Source organism: Mustela nivalis, assembly GCF_964662115.1.
Source record: "Mustela nivalis genome assembly, chromosome: 4".
NCBI classification, from domain to species: Eukaryota; Metazoa; Chordata; class Mammalia; order Carnivora; family Mustelidae; genus Mustela; species Mustela nivalis.
The window spans coordinates 105,898,801-105,912,071 of NC_139023.1; the positions used below are offsets into that span (position 1 = coordinate 105,898,801).

Below are 13,271 nucleotides of genomic sequence, written 5' to 3' on the forward strand. Positions count from 1 at the left end.
ACCATTTGGTACTGTGGACTAGGTAAGTACATAAGGACACTAGCATGTGTTTAATGGCATGTGTGAAATATTTGGACAGGTAAGAAACATTCCTGGACCAAAGGAAGTAAAAGCCTAGTTGTGAAATTCTAGAATTACACAATAAAACATTAATAGAATTACCTTGCCTTTTGCCTAACTGGAAAGTATTGAGGTTGAACCTCTTCTGTGTTATCAGGTCAGACTCTAAGTGTAACTATACAACCACAATTGATTTGTATTTACTTTCTTCTTTAATAACATGAGCATTGCATTTAAACAATTTATAGAGTATGATTACACAGAAATGGTGTAATAAAAACCAAGTATGTTTGATACCTACTGACTTTCTTTCTGAAAGTTCAGAAACAACAGGGAATCAAAACAGAAACAGAAAGGATAAGCCTTTCTATTGCCAGAAGCCATAATCCAACAAGTTTGGAAATCCTTTGCCTCAATTAGCTGACCTCAAAGGGCAGCATCTCTAATAAGCTGAGTAGATTTTGAGAATCTGGTCAGCCTTCTTGGAAGTTAGTATACACAGAGTCAATGCTAGAACCCTGTTCAATGACCTTTCCCAAATCTTCAAGTGAATGGTGGTACATTGAAACGGGGAAAAGCAAAGTGACTTCCTGTCTGGGAAAAGACCGATAGTCCATTCTGTGAGTTAAGCTTACTGGAGACATTTAGACCCTCATGTTTAAGCTTTGTAAAGATTAAAACGGCAGCAATTTCATATTGCTGGCTTTTTTCTTTGTCATCTATCCCATCCACATTGTTCAGGCTAACACATTATTGAACAGATGGGCCATGTCCCGATTATAGGAAAACATAATAGCAAGTAAGTGTGAGACCAGACTGATAGAGAAAGAAATTTCAGAGGTATCACTGTATGTTGAAATCTCCTTACCTTGAGAAGGAATTTATCTCTAAAGCCCAATGGCATGTTGGGAACACTGTAGATTTTACCCAGCCGGTTCTTCAGGGGAATGTTAGAAGGGTAAGCTCATAGCTGATGAAGTAAATATTTATCCAAAATTAACACAAGTTCATGTAACTTTTGTGACAATAAATTGCTTTCTGTTTTTCTTTCCTCGTTTGGTCTTCTCTAAGTCCATAAAATGCCAATACTGGAAAGAGTTATGTTGCTAAACTTTATTTTTAACTGGTGTCACAGAAACCTGGTAACCCCTCCACCCCAAGTGTTTTTAATTAACTTTCCCACAGTACATGGAGTATGTCGACTCCAGCTCTGAAATACCTATCTCTGTTCTTCTGGATTCTACTTTCGCCTTTCCCACTCTCCTTATCTTTTCTCCTCTGCACTATGCAGTGCACTCAAATAGTCTTCCTCCTTTTATCCCCTTCCTTGCTGTGAGCTGTTTTTTAAGTCACAAATAATTATGGCATTTATCTGGATTGGATTGTTTGATAGGTCTCCATTTCCTACAGATTGAAATCCAGCTTCTTAGAATGACTTACAAGGATTTTCACAATCCCATCACAACCTGTCTTTCTTGTCTCACCTACCAAAATTATACTTCATATCTTCTGCTACGTGACGCACACCATATCCATCTTTTCATGCCTCCATGTCTTTGTGCTGTTTGCTCCTTCCAACCAAATTGCCTTCTCCCTCACTTCTGCAATGACAACTTGCTGGTATTCGAATCATCCTTTCTAGCCCAGCATGAATGTATTTTTTCTGATGCACTCCTCTCTATTCTCACGCAGTTTGAATTAATCATTGTCTTATTGCTCTAGTTATACAACTACTACAGAGCATATCATAGAACATCATATTTAATTGTGCATTTAGAGTATGAGTTCCCTGAAAGCAAGCTCCATGTATTACTCATGTTGGCTTATCCCAGCTTTTCTATACTTAGTAGGAATTTAATGAATGTATGTGTGAGTCAATGAATAGACAAATAACGGTGACCCAGGGGCTCAGGTACTCCTCAGAGACAGGAAAATTTAGACTAAACTGATTCAAATTTGGAAAACACTGTTCTGAAATCCATGGGAACATCCCTTGCATTGTGGACATTAAGCCTTTTAAATGGTGCTTTGTGGTTGTCATGACAATCTAAAACACTGCCAGCACCACTTTTCTCCCTACCTCCTATGAGGGTGGTACTTTCCTGGTTGTAAATAATTGCTGGCTTGGCCCCTTCTTTGTGTTTCATAAGAAATCCAGATAGACTTGTGATCTTATAAAGAAAGAGCTGGGGAGTAGAACACCACATGTTGCACATTCTTCTCCCAGTTCTCTAGCGACACCTCTTCATTTCCCCCCCAAACTTCACCTTTCCAACACTTGATCCCTTTTCTGACTTCTGTTCTACAGGAAGCATTATCCAGTCCCTCTCATGCTAATTCCTTTTCTTAAGAAAGTGGCCCCATGTGAATGGTCTTTCTTCTCTTCCCTGATATTCTTTGGAAAGCCTTATTCTTGTAGTATTAAAGCAAATAATATACATTATGCTAATAATCAAATTATGGTTCTAAATTTCCTGTAGGCATTCTCAAATATTACTAATAAGTTCTTGGGAAAGCCCACCCTATTTAGGGGCATATTATGAACTGAAAGTTTGTGTCTACCAGGATCCTCCCCAAATTCATACCTTGAAGTCCAGAAGTCCAGTGTGGATGTATTTGGAGATGGTGCATTTAAGGAACTAATAAAGGTTAAATGGGGTTATAAGGTTAGGCCCTGATCCAACAGGATTAGTACCTTTATGAGAAAAGACACCTGTGTTTGCTCCCTCGTTCCCTCTCTCTATGTACACACCAAAGAAAGGGCATGAGAGTATGCAGCTAGATGATGGTTTTAAATGATCCAAGAGAAGAGGTCTCAAAATGAAACTTATGTTGGTTTCTTTTCCATTGTTATGTCATGTGGCACCATGAGCAGGAAAGTCTCCTATGACATGGTGTACAGGGCAATGTGGGAAGTCCTATACAGCAACCAGTGCAAAAGCCAGAAGGTTTTGAAGACAGTGGAGCTGTAGATCAGCCTGAAGAACTAGGACACTCAGAAGGACAAATGCTTCTTTTTTTTTTAATTTTTTATTTTTTATAAACATATGTTTTTATCCCCAGGGGTACAGGTCTGTGAATCACCAGGTTTACACACTTCACAGCACTCATCAAAGCACATACCCTCCCCAATGTCCATAATCCCACCCCTTTCTCCCAAACCCCCTCCCCCCAGCAACCCTCAGTTTGTTTTGTGAGATTAAGAGTCACTTATGGTTTGTCTCCCTCCCAATCCCATCTTGTTTCATTTATTCTTCTCCTACCCACTTAAGCCCCCATGTTGCATCACCAATTCCTCATATCAGGGAGATCATATGATAGTTGTCTTTCTCAGCTTGACTTATTTCACTAAGCATGATACGCTCTAGTTCCATCCACGTTGTCGCAAATGGCAAGATTTCATTTCTTTTGATGGCTGCATAGTATTCCATTGTGTATATATACCACATCTTCTTGATCCATTCATCTGTTGATGGACATCTAGGTTCTTTCCATAGTTTGGCTATTGTGGACATTGCTGCTATAAACATTCGGGTGCACGTGCCCCTTGGGATCACTACGTTTGTATCTTTAGGGTAAATACCCAATAGTGCAATTGCTGGGTCATAGGGCAGTTCTATTTTCAACATTTTGAGGAACCTCATGCTGTTTTCCAGAGTGGCTGCACCAGCTTGCATTCCCACCAACAGTGAAGGAGGGTTCCCCTTTCTCCACATCCTCGCCAGCATCTGTCATTTCCTGACTTGTTTATTTTAGCCATTCTGACTGGTGTGAGGTGATATCTCATTGTGGTTTTGATTTGTATTTCCCTGATGCCGAGTGATATGGAGCACTTTTTCATGTGTCTGTTGGCCATCTGGATGTCTTCTTTGCAGAAATGTCTGTTCATGTCCTCTGCCCATTTCTTGATTGGATTATTTGTTCTTTGGGTGTTGAGTTTGATAAGTTCTTTATAGATTCTGGACACTAGTCCTTTATCTGATATGTCGTTTGCAAATATCTTCTCCCATTCTGTCAGTTGTCTTTTGATTTTGTTAACTGTTTCCTTTGCTGTGCAAAAGCTTTTGATCTTGATGAAATCCCAATAGTTCATTTTTGCCCTTGCTTCCCTTGCCTTTGGCGTTGTTCCTTAAGGAGTCAATCCCATTTACAATTGCACCCAAAACCATAAGATACCTAGGAATAAACCTAACCAAAGAGGCACAGAATCTATACTCAGAAAACTATAAAGTACTCATGAAAGAAATTGAGGAAGACACAAAGAAATGGAAAAATGTTCCATGCTCCTGGATTGGAAGAATAAATATTGTGAAAATGTCTATGCTACCTAAAGCAATCTACACATTTAATGCAATTCCTATCAAAGTACCATCCATCTTTTTCAAAGAAATGGAACAAATAATTCTAAAATTTACATGGAACCAGAAAAGACCTCGAATAGCCAAAGGGATATTGAAAAAGAAAGCCAACGTTGGTGGCATCACAATTCCGGACTTCAAGCTCTATTACAAAGCTGTCATCATCAAGACAGCATGGTACTGGCACAAAAACAGACACATAGATCAATGGAACAGAATAGAGAGCCATCAACTCTATGGTCAACTAATCTTTGACAAAGCAGGAAAGAATGTCCAATGGAAAAAAGACAGCATCTTCAATAAATGGTGCTGGGAAAATTGGACAGCCACATGCAGAAAAATGAAATTGGACCATTTCCTTACACCACACACAAAAATAGACTCAAAATGGATGAAGGACCTCAATGTGCAAAAGGAATCCATCAAAATCCTTGAGGAGAACAGGCAGCAACCTCTTCGACCTCAGCCACAGCAACATCTTCCTAGGAACAGGACAAATGCTTCTTGAACACCATTAGACATAAGTGCATCCCCACCCCAGTTCTCCGTATGTGTTTTGGGAGACCAGCAGCACTGTGATGAGGCCAAGGCTGTGGATATTGCCTACATGGACATTGAGGTGCTAAAGAAACTCAACAAGAATGAAAAATTAGTCAAGAAGTTGGCTGAGAAGTATGATGCCTTTTTTGGCTTTGGAATCTCTGATTAAGCAGATCCCATGAATCCGGGCCTGGGCCTGAATAAGCCTGGCAAGTTCCCTTCCTTGATGACCCACAATGAGAACGTGATGGCCGAAGTGGATGAAGTGAAGTCCATGATAGGATTCCAACCGAGGAAGGTGCTGTGTCTGGCAGCGGTTGCTGGCCTTGTGGAGATGACAGATGATGAGCTTGCATATAACATCCACTTAGCTGTCACTTTCCTGGTGTCATTGCTCAAGAAGAATTGGGAGAATGTCGGGCTTTAACATTACAAGCACCATGGGCAAGCCCTAACACTTGTACTAAGGCACACTTAATCAACCCTTGTGCTACCATTACCTGTCTGCCTGTGCAAGGGAGAGGGAGGTGCTTTTGGAGCTGATGTTGCATGCCATAGCACTGTGCTGGATGACAGCAGTTTCCGGCACCCAGGGATGGGTGTCCTTTTCTCCATACTGAAAACCAGGAAGTACGTTCCATCTACCTTCAAAACCATGCAGTCTTATTTATTATTTAGATCTCCTGGATACTTACAACACGCAACAGTAGGGCTGCTAACCAAGACTGAAACATTCCCGAACCTTGAGAGGGGCAGATGTGGGCTAGGACTCCAGCCCCCAGTGCTCCCACTGCTTACTAGTAGAGAGAGGCGTAGGACCTTCTCATTGAGGATGTTGACTCAGCCCTTGGCAACATGCTTACCGTATGGTCTGCAGTTGTTTCCCTTAATGCCATGGGTTCTTTCTATGGGCTTTTTGTTTTGTTTTATCCCTCTAAATCATGGATCTGGGCTCTTGTTCTGTAGGGATCACAAGGAATGTTCCAGATGGAGATTGAGATTCTTCAGATGGGAGTCGTCTGAAACCCTGACTGATCTAGAATTTGTTTGTCTGACCCCAAACTGCATACTCCATATTCAGGATAGTAATTAACTGTGTGAAATGATTAGGACTACACAAGTAGGAGACCTGTGCTATACTGTAATTCATCAACCCTGTTTTCTAGGGGCCCTTAGCAAATGGGTAAAATCAGGTTGTGGAAACTTCCAGGCCCTTTGTCCTCCAGGTAGACTCTGCCCTCTTCCTGACCTGAGGCAGTTTCCTTTTGGAGTTCTGCCTCCAGTGCCTAGTACTGGAAGTCAGTTTTTGGTGTGGTGGAAAATACCTACAATTTAACTTTTTTTTTTTTTTTTCCTACAATTTAACTTTTGACTTGAATCTGCTTCATTGAACTTTGGTAAAGTAACAAGTTCATACCTCCCTCTTTTAATACAGCACAAAGGCTAATCCAAAACATAAATAAAAATGTTACACCTTCCCAAAACAGGCTTGAATCATGAAGAATACAAGGTTTACACACACACACACACACACACACACACACAACCATGTTGCTGGCATCTTGATTTTGGACTTCCAGCCTCCAGAACTGTGAAAAGGTAAATTTCTATTGTTTCAGTCACTTGTGGTATTTTGTTATGGCAACCAAAACAAAGCACTACAGGGTCCGGTATTCCTCAGTGTCAGGCTTGAGAAAGCCGACTAATTTCCCTTAATTAGGATGTAATAGTACAGAAGCCCAAATCACCTTCCTTCTCACCTAAGCCCTGCCCCTGAGGTCCCATTCTCATGCCCTAAGCTTCTCTGCAAGTCACTGCTCGGTGCATACTTCCTTCCTTCCCATGTCATTATTCTGTGGCCTATCTGGCTGGCCTCAGCTGTGTATCCTCATATTGATTGTTTCCTGCCTCACAGATTGTGCTCAGTCTTGGTTTACATGACTTAAGATTGGGACTTCAGAATCCCTGCTCCCACAGGAATTTTTCCACCTTTCTGATCACCTGTATGAGGGCTTGATGTGCATTGGTATAGTGAGGTAGAAAAAGTCAAAGCCTATCTTCAAAGAGTGCTGCTCAGTGTGCTGAGAGGGGGTTCTCAATGACTATTCTGCTTTTGTCCAAGAGGAGCTCAGTGTGCTGAGGAATGCACCTACCACCAGCCAGTGAATGACCCCATGTGGATCCTTTGGATAAACGGGCACCCCTGAGATGCACACTGCATGAGAAGCTGAGTATGCTTCCAGTGACCTGGAAACTGCACAGCAAGAAGTCATGAGGGTAAGATGGGAGAGTCTGGAGGAAAGAAAGGCATGGAATAGCCTGTGATCCAAAGAAGAAAGTGTGAATAAAAAGCTGTATGAGCTCATTTTTCAGTAGGGCACTCTGATGACCAAGAAAAGGACCAACTTTTTTGGCTTAAGAGAACTAGGGAGCCTTGACTACTGTTCACTAGCAGTTGTGTTGGTGTCATAAGTAGTATGTCACAAAAGCTTGGTTAAGTGTCTTGAGGACAGTAGTGCAAACTCAGAGACCCTTGTGGATGATCAGGAGCAGAAACCCATACTCCCCACGTCCTAGAATGCTGGGGCTACAATAACAGATTACCAGGGACTAGGTGGATTAAACAACAAAAAGCCATTTTGGACAGTTCTGAGAAGTTCAAGATCAAGTTGCAAGCAGATTCCCTGTCTGGTGGGAACCCACATCGGTTTGCAGCTGACTGTCTCTTGCTGTGTCCTCACATGGCCGAGAGAAAGGAAGTGCTCTCATGGCTCTTCTTCTAAGAGCAGTGATCTCAACAGGAGGGCTCCACCCTAGTGACCTATGATGTGTCAGCTCAGTTGGGTTAAGTGATGCTCCAGATAGCTGGTAAAACATTATTTCTCAGTGTGACTGTGAGGATGTTTCTGGAAGAGACCAGCATTTCAATTAATAGACTGAGTAAAGAAGAGTAGTCTCACCAATGCCAGTGAATGTCATCAGATCTCTTGAGGGCCTCAATAGAGCAAAAAGGCAAAGAAAGGGCAAATTCACTCTCTGTATGAACCAAGATGTCCATCTTCTGCCCTCAGACCTTGGTGCTCCTGGTTCTTAGGGCTTTGAACTCAGACTGAATTCCAGACAGCAGATTATGGACTTGGTTTCCACAATCATGTGAGCCATTTCCTATAATAAATCTCTCTCTCTCTTTTCTTTTTAAAGATTTTATTTGACAGACAGAGATCACAAGTAAGCAGAGAGGCAGGCAGAGAGAGAGGAGGAAGCAGGCTCCCTGCCAAGTGGAGAGCCCAACGCGGGGCTCGATCCCAGGACCCTGGGATCATGACCTGAGCTGAAGACTGAGGCTTTAACCCACTGAGCCATCCAGGTGCCCTCTCTCTCTTTCCATCTCTCTCTCTCTAATATTTCTCTGCTGTTTCTTTAGAAAACTCTGACTAATACATAACTTGATTACCTCCCAGAGCCCAAATCTCCTATTACCTTCCCATTGGGGTTTGGGGATCCAACACGTGAATTTGTTTGGGACACTAACAGGTGGCCCACAACACCACAGTAAGCTTGCCCAATAGAGCTGCTCTGAGAAAGCAAAAAGAATTGACAATGAAGCCCATTAGTGGACACATGAAGCTCCCTGCTGGGCAGGTGTTTGGGGACAGCATGGTCCCAGATTGCTACCACCCCCCCAAGAAGGAAATGGTAGTGTGGTGGACTTGGATGAGGTATTTCAACCTCACAAAAACAAAGCCCGTGACTGGATCTCTTGTACAAGGTGCTATAGCAGCGGGGGCTCGCCTCTTCTCTCCTGTTGGCTCTCCTCCTGCAATGCTTCCCAGTTCTTCTCAGAGCACCTGGGGAAAGATGGAAACCTCTATAAATCCACCCACATTTTTCTCTCTGCCTTATACCTGCCCCATGGAAGGCCTCTATCCAACCTTCTCAATGCCTGCTGGATTTTTTCATCTCAGAAGAGAAAGGCTTTGACAGGATCTGAAGGTGAAAGTGGACTTCCATGTATTGGCAGCCTGAGATCTTCAGCTTCTCCAACCCACTTTGATAATTCTCATGTTGCACGATGCTGGCAAACCACACCTCTTCCTGCCCTTCGGATTCTGCTCCATCAGCTTCATTGCCATGGAACTTGCCCAGGTGGACACTGTCCTGCTTACCACACATCAGTCACTTCACAGTCCTCTCTGTGAGGATGTCTAAATATAGCTTGTTTATGCTCCTAACTGTGCTTCTGCCTTCACTTTCCTTTTGCTGTGTTCTTAAAGATTTCATGAACCTCTTCCCCTTCCCCCTCTAATGACCGCAGCAACAGTGACAATGGCAACAGTACTGTCATTTGTGGAGATCTACCTCTGTGACTGTCCCTGGGTTTCACACCTCAGGAACATACACAATTTTGTTGAAACCTCATGATACTCCTTTGAGCTAGATATTCTAAGCTGTGTTTTCTTTGAGAAGTCATATACTAATGTATGCATATTGCAAAATATTTAAAGAAACAGAACTGTTTATAATAAAACTGAAGGTACCCCTCCCATTCTCTTCTCCATGGTTACCATTAACAGTACTGGGATGTGTTTCCTTCCAGATCCGGTGTGCGTGTGACTGTGTGTATGTGTGTGTACATATGTTCACAAAAAAAGCTTGGATGCAGATTTTTAATATAAATAGAGTCATAGAATAAATATAATTTTGTGATTTTCTTTTTTACTCAACAATATATCTTAGAACTAACAGTAGGAAATGTAACTGTCCCCCTGTTATAGGCAAGGAAGCAGAGGTTTGGGGAGATTAAACAGCTTGATCCTATTAGGTAGGAGTTTCCATTACATGATAGATTCCTTGAAAACAGTATAATGTTTCTGTTTTATGCAGAGTTCTGATGCCTTGTATTGCAGTATTTGTAGCCATCTTATTCCAGAAATTTGGTATTTCTCTTCTGTTCCTGTTCTTGAAGCTGAATCCCTATTTGTCTCTGTGTGTCTGAGTCTACCTGAAACCTGTAATTTGAGTCAGGCTGTACTTTTACTATGGCTCATCTAGGTAGTGCATTCTCCACCAAGGAATTTGAGCACCTTCCATCTGCTGGCAGCCTTCCTGAAGTCTCCTGCTTGGCAGGGGGAATTCCCTTTGTTCCTGACCTGCTGGATGGGACACTTTTCAGGCTTATCATTGACTGGCACTACCTACCTGGTCGTCATCTTTCCTGCCATCTACTGGGCTGTCAGTCTGGGCTTCCTGCCAGTGGCGCAGCTGCATCTCCTTTTCTTACCTCTCTCTCAGGCCCCAATACCTGTCATCCATCACGGGGTGGCCCCATTCCAGGTCCCCAGCAGCACACTTGATCCGACCAGACTCCTGCCTGCCCTATGTTGAGATGAACTTCAACTTGTCATTACTTAAGAGAATACTAAATTCACACTTGAGATGAGACCACAGTATATTCCATTGAGAGAATAACAGGTATACAGTCAAGCCTTTGGCATAAAGTAGAGCAGATAGAGTGAACCAGTGCTTTACATTTTTATATCTCATTTCTTTAACATTTACGAAATGGTTGTTCTGTTTAGGCTAATCACCAACATTTCCTCTGGCCATCCTGAGCTTGTTGGTTTCTTTTATAAAATATAATACTGCTTTTTGTTATAAGAATTAATTATCTAGAGGGACACCTGTAGTGGCTCAATCGGTTAAGTGTTTGACTCCTGATTTCAGCTCAGGTCATGATCTCAGGGTCATGAGATGGAGCCCCACATCAGGCTCCACGCCCAACATGGATTCTCTCTCTCCCTCTCCCTCTGCCCCTGTCTCTCCATGCAGGTGCTCTCTCTCTCTCTCTCTCTCTCTCTCAAAAAAAGTTACTTATCCAGAGATTGAAGGATTTTTTTCAGAGACTTTTGAAACTCCTACTCATGAGGCTTTCCCATTTGAGTAAATAGTCTTTCTTAATTTCTCAGAACCTGCCTTATGTCTCTCATTTCTTTATCAGTGATGCTAAGATTTTTTTAGTCATCCAGAATGTATACATGGGAATCATCATGTATCTTCTTCTTTCTCCTCTATTGCTGCTGCCTGTGCCCTCGTCACGTACTCAGAACTTCCTTCTTTTCAATCTTCCAGACTCCAGTTGGCCCCTTCCTTCACTATGCCCCGCCTCTGTGCTGCGATATGCTTTTCCTATAGGCATTATTTTTATTACATCATTGACCTCCTCCCCCCATCCCACCCTTGGTGCTCTCTCTCTCTCTCTCTCTCAAATAAATAGATAAATCTTTCTTATAAAGTAAATATACACATTATTTTTGTGAAATCCAAATTGCCATTAGTTATAAGATACATCCTTATTCTATTTAACAGTAAAAAGTATAAAAAAAAAAACACTGAAAAAGTGAACTGTGATTTACATTGCTATTTTAAATTTACTGAGAATAATTTTTAAATTTCTTTTAGAAGATTCTGGTTATACAGCACTCTTATTCGTGTATAAAATGGAATATATCTGCTGATTATATTAGTTAAGCGCCTCCAAAGGCTTTGCAGATTCTGACTGTGTTGAATCATATTTTAGCTCATCTGTTGAGGCCTGTGGTTTCTCACAGTGTGGTTCTCTGTGCTGCTAAGAGCAATGTTGATGCAGTGATTCTTTCAAGTGTACTTCACTGTCATTGGGGGGATTTTCATCGAAGTTGCACATACCCATCTTTCAAGTTTTGATGTTGTATATTTCTTGATATTATCAGAGGAAGTCAATAAAACTCAACAACTAAGTATTGTATTAATTCCTCAAAAGTTCAGTCAAGGGTCACAGGGTTGTGGCTGTCCAGTTATGCTCTTAGAATATCAGCCAAGGCGCGCTGCCACGCCTGGGTGGCTCAGTGGGTTAGGCCTCTGCCTTCGGCTCACGTCATGATCCCAGGGTCCTGGGATCGAGCACCACATCAGGCTCTCTGCTCAGCAGGGAGTCTGCTTCCCCCTCTCTCTCTGCCTGCCTCTCTGCCTACTTGTGATCTCGGCCTGTCAAATAAATAAATAAAATCTTAAAAAAAAAAAGAATATCAGCCAAGTGTGTATATGAATGGGTAATGACACTTACATCTTTACTGACACCAGAGTAAGAGCAGCTTTGAGATACCAGTGCCTGTGAGACTTCTCACTAGCTTAGAGATATTGAAAAATAAAAAATGTATTTCAGTATAGATGAAATATAAGAGTAATTGTTCAGTTCACTCATCTCAGTAGATTAAAAGTGAATATAGTTTTCTTTTTTGTTTGTTTTTAACGAGAGGAGTCATGTGTATGAGGCAGGACTGTTATGTAGAGAAATGGCTGGACATGTATTATCAGGACTGTGGTCCAGGTTTTTTTTTTTTTTTTTTTTTTAAGATTTTATTTATTTATTTGACAGACAGAGATCACAAGTAAACAGACAGCCCGGCAGAGAGAGACGGGGAGGCAGGCTCTCTGCTGAGCAGAGAGCCCGATGCGGGGCTCAATCCCAGGACCTTGAGATCATGACCTGAGCTTAACACACTGAGCAGTGGCTTAACACACTGAGCCACCCATGCGCCTCTGTGGTCCAGGTTTTATCCCTAAATCATTTATGACATTTAAAGTTCACCTGTCTGGATTTCAGTGTCATTGCTTGAAAAATGAGGGCAGTGACCTAAATGATCTCTATAAGTTTTCCAACACTAATAGTCATGGCAACTGAAAGCAATGAGACTGAAATTTGAAATCATTAGCCCAGATTCTTGTCCAACAGAAAAATCCCTTGGACTATAATTCTGGCTAAGAGATTTGAATTTGTCTGATGAAATTTGGCATTAGCCATGTGCGGCAAAGGCTGGACTCACTGGGGATGATAGTATGTAATCCTCCCTCTGAGGAGAAATTGTCCATATGCCAAGTCTCCTGGTGGAGGGGATAAAGGTGGGGGAGAGAAAGTAATCAGGAAGATTAACCCGAGAGTTCATCTGTAAGGACAGTGGTAGACCCTCGGATATCTCATTTTTTTTGGCCTGAGTATTGACAAAGGACCAGAGGCATTTTGCTGGAAAGAAATTAGATTGCAAAATGGTTACTCCTCCCCAAATGGAAATCTGGTCAAGAATTCATGCATGGAGCCTGAAATATACAGAGCAGAGCCAAGTGACTCAGTCAATTTAGAAAAGATCACATTTTAATTAAATTCAATGGAAGAGAGAAAAGTAAGAATTGTTACTCTGCTTTTTAAAGATATGTAGAACCTCTGTAAATACTGTTGGTAAGTAATGTTATTTGTTTGTTTGTTTGTTTGTTTGTTTT

General features: G+C 41.8%; 1 pseudogene across 1 annotated transcript; it reads left to right on the forward strand.

Moving 5' to 3' along the window:
* Nucleotides 1-5,022: 5,022 nt before the first annotated feature.
* Nucleotides 5,023-5,413, forward strand: LOC309862972 (large ribosomal subunit protein uL1 pseudogene; annotated as a pseudogene). Its single transcript has one exon. The product of its transcript is annotated as a large ribosomal subunit protein uL1 pseudogene (transcript).
* Nucleotides 5,414-13,271: the final 7,858 nt, after the last annotated feature.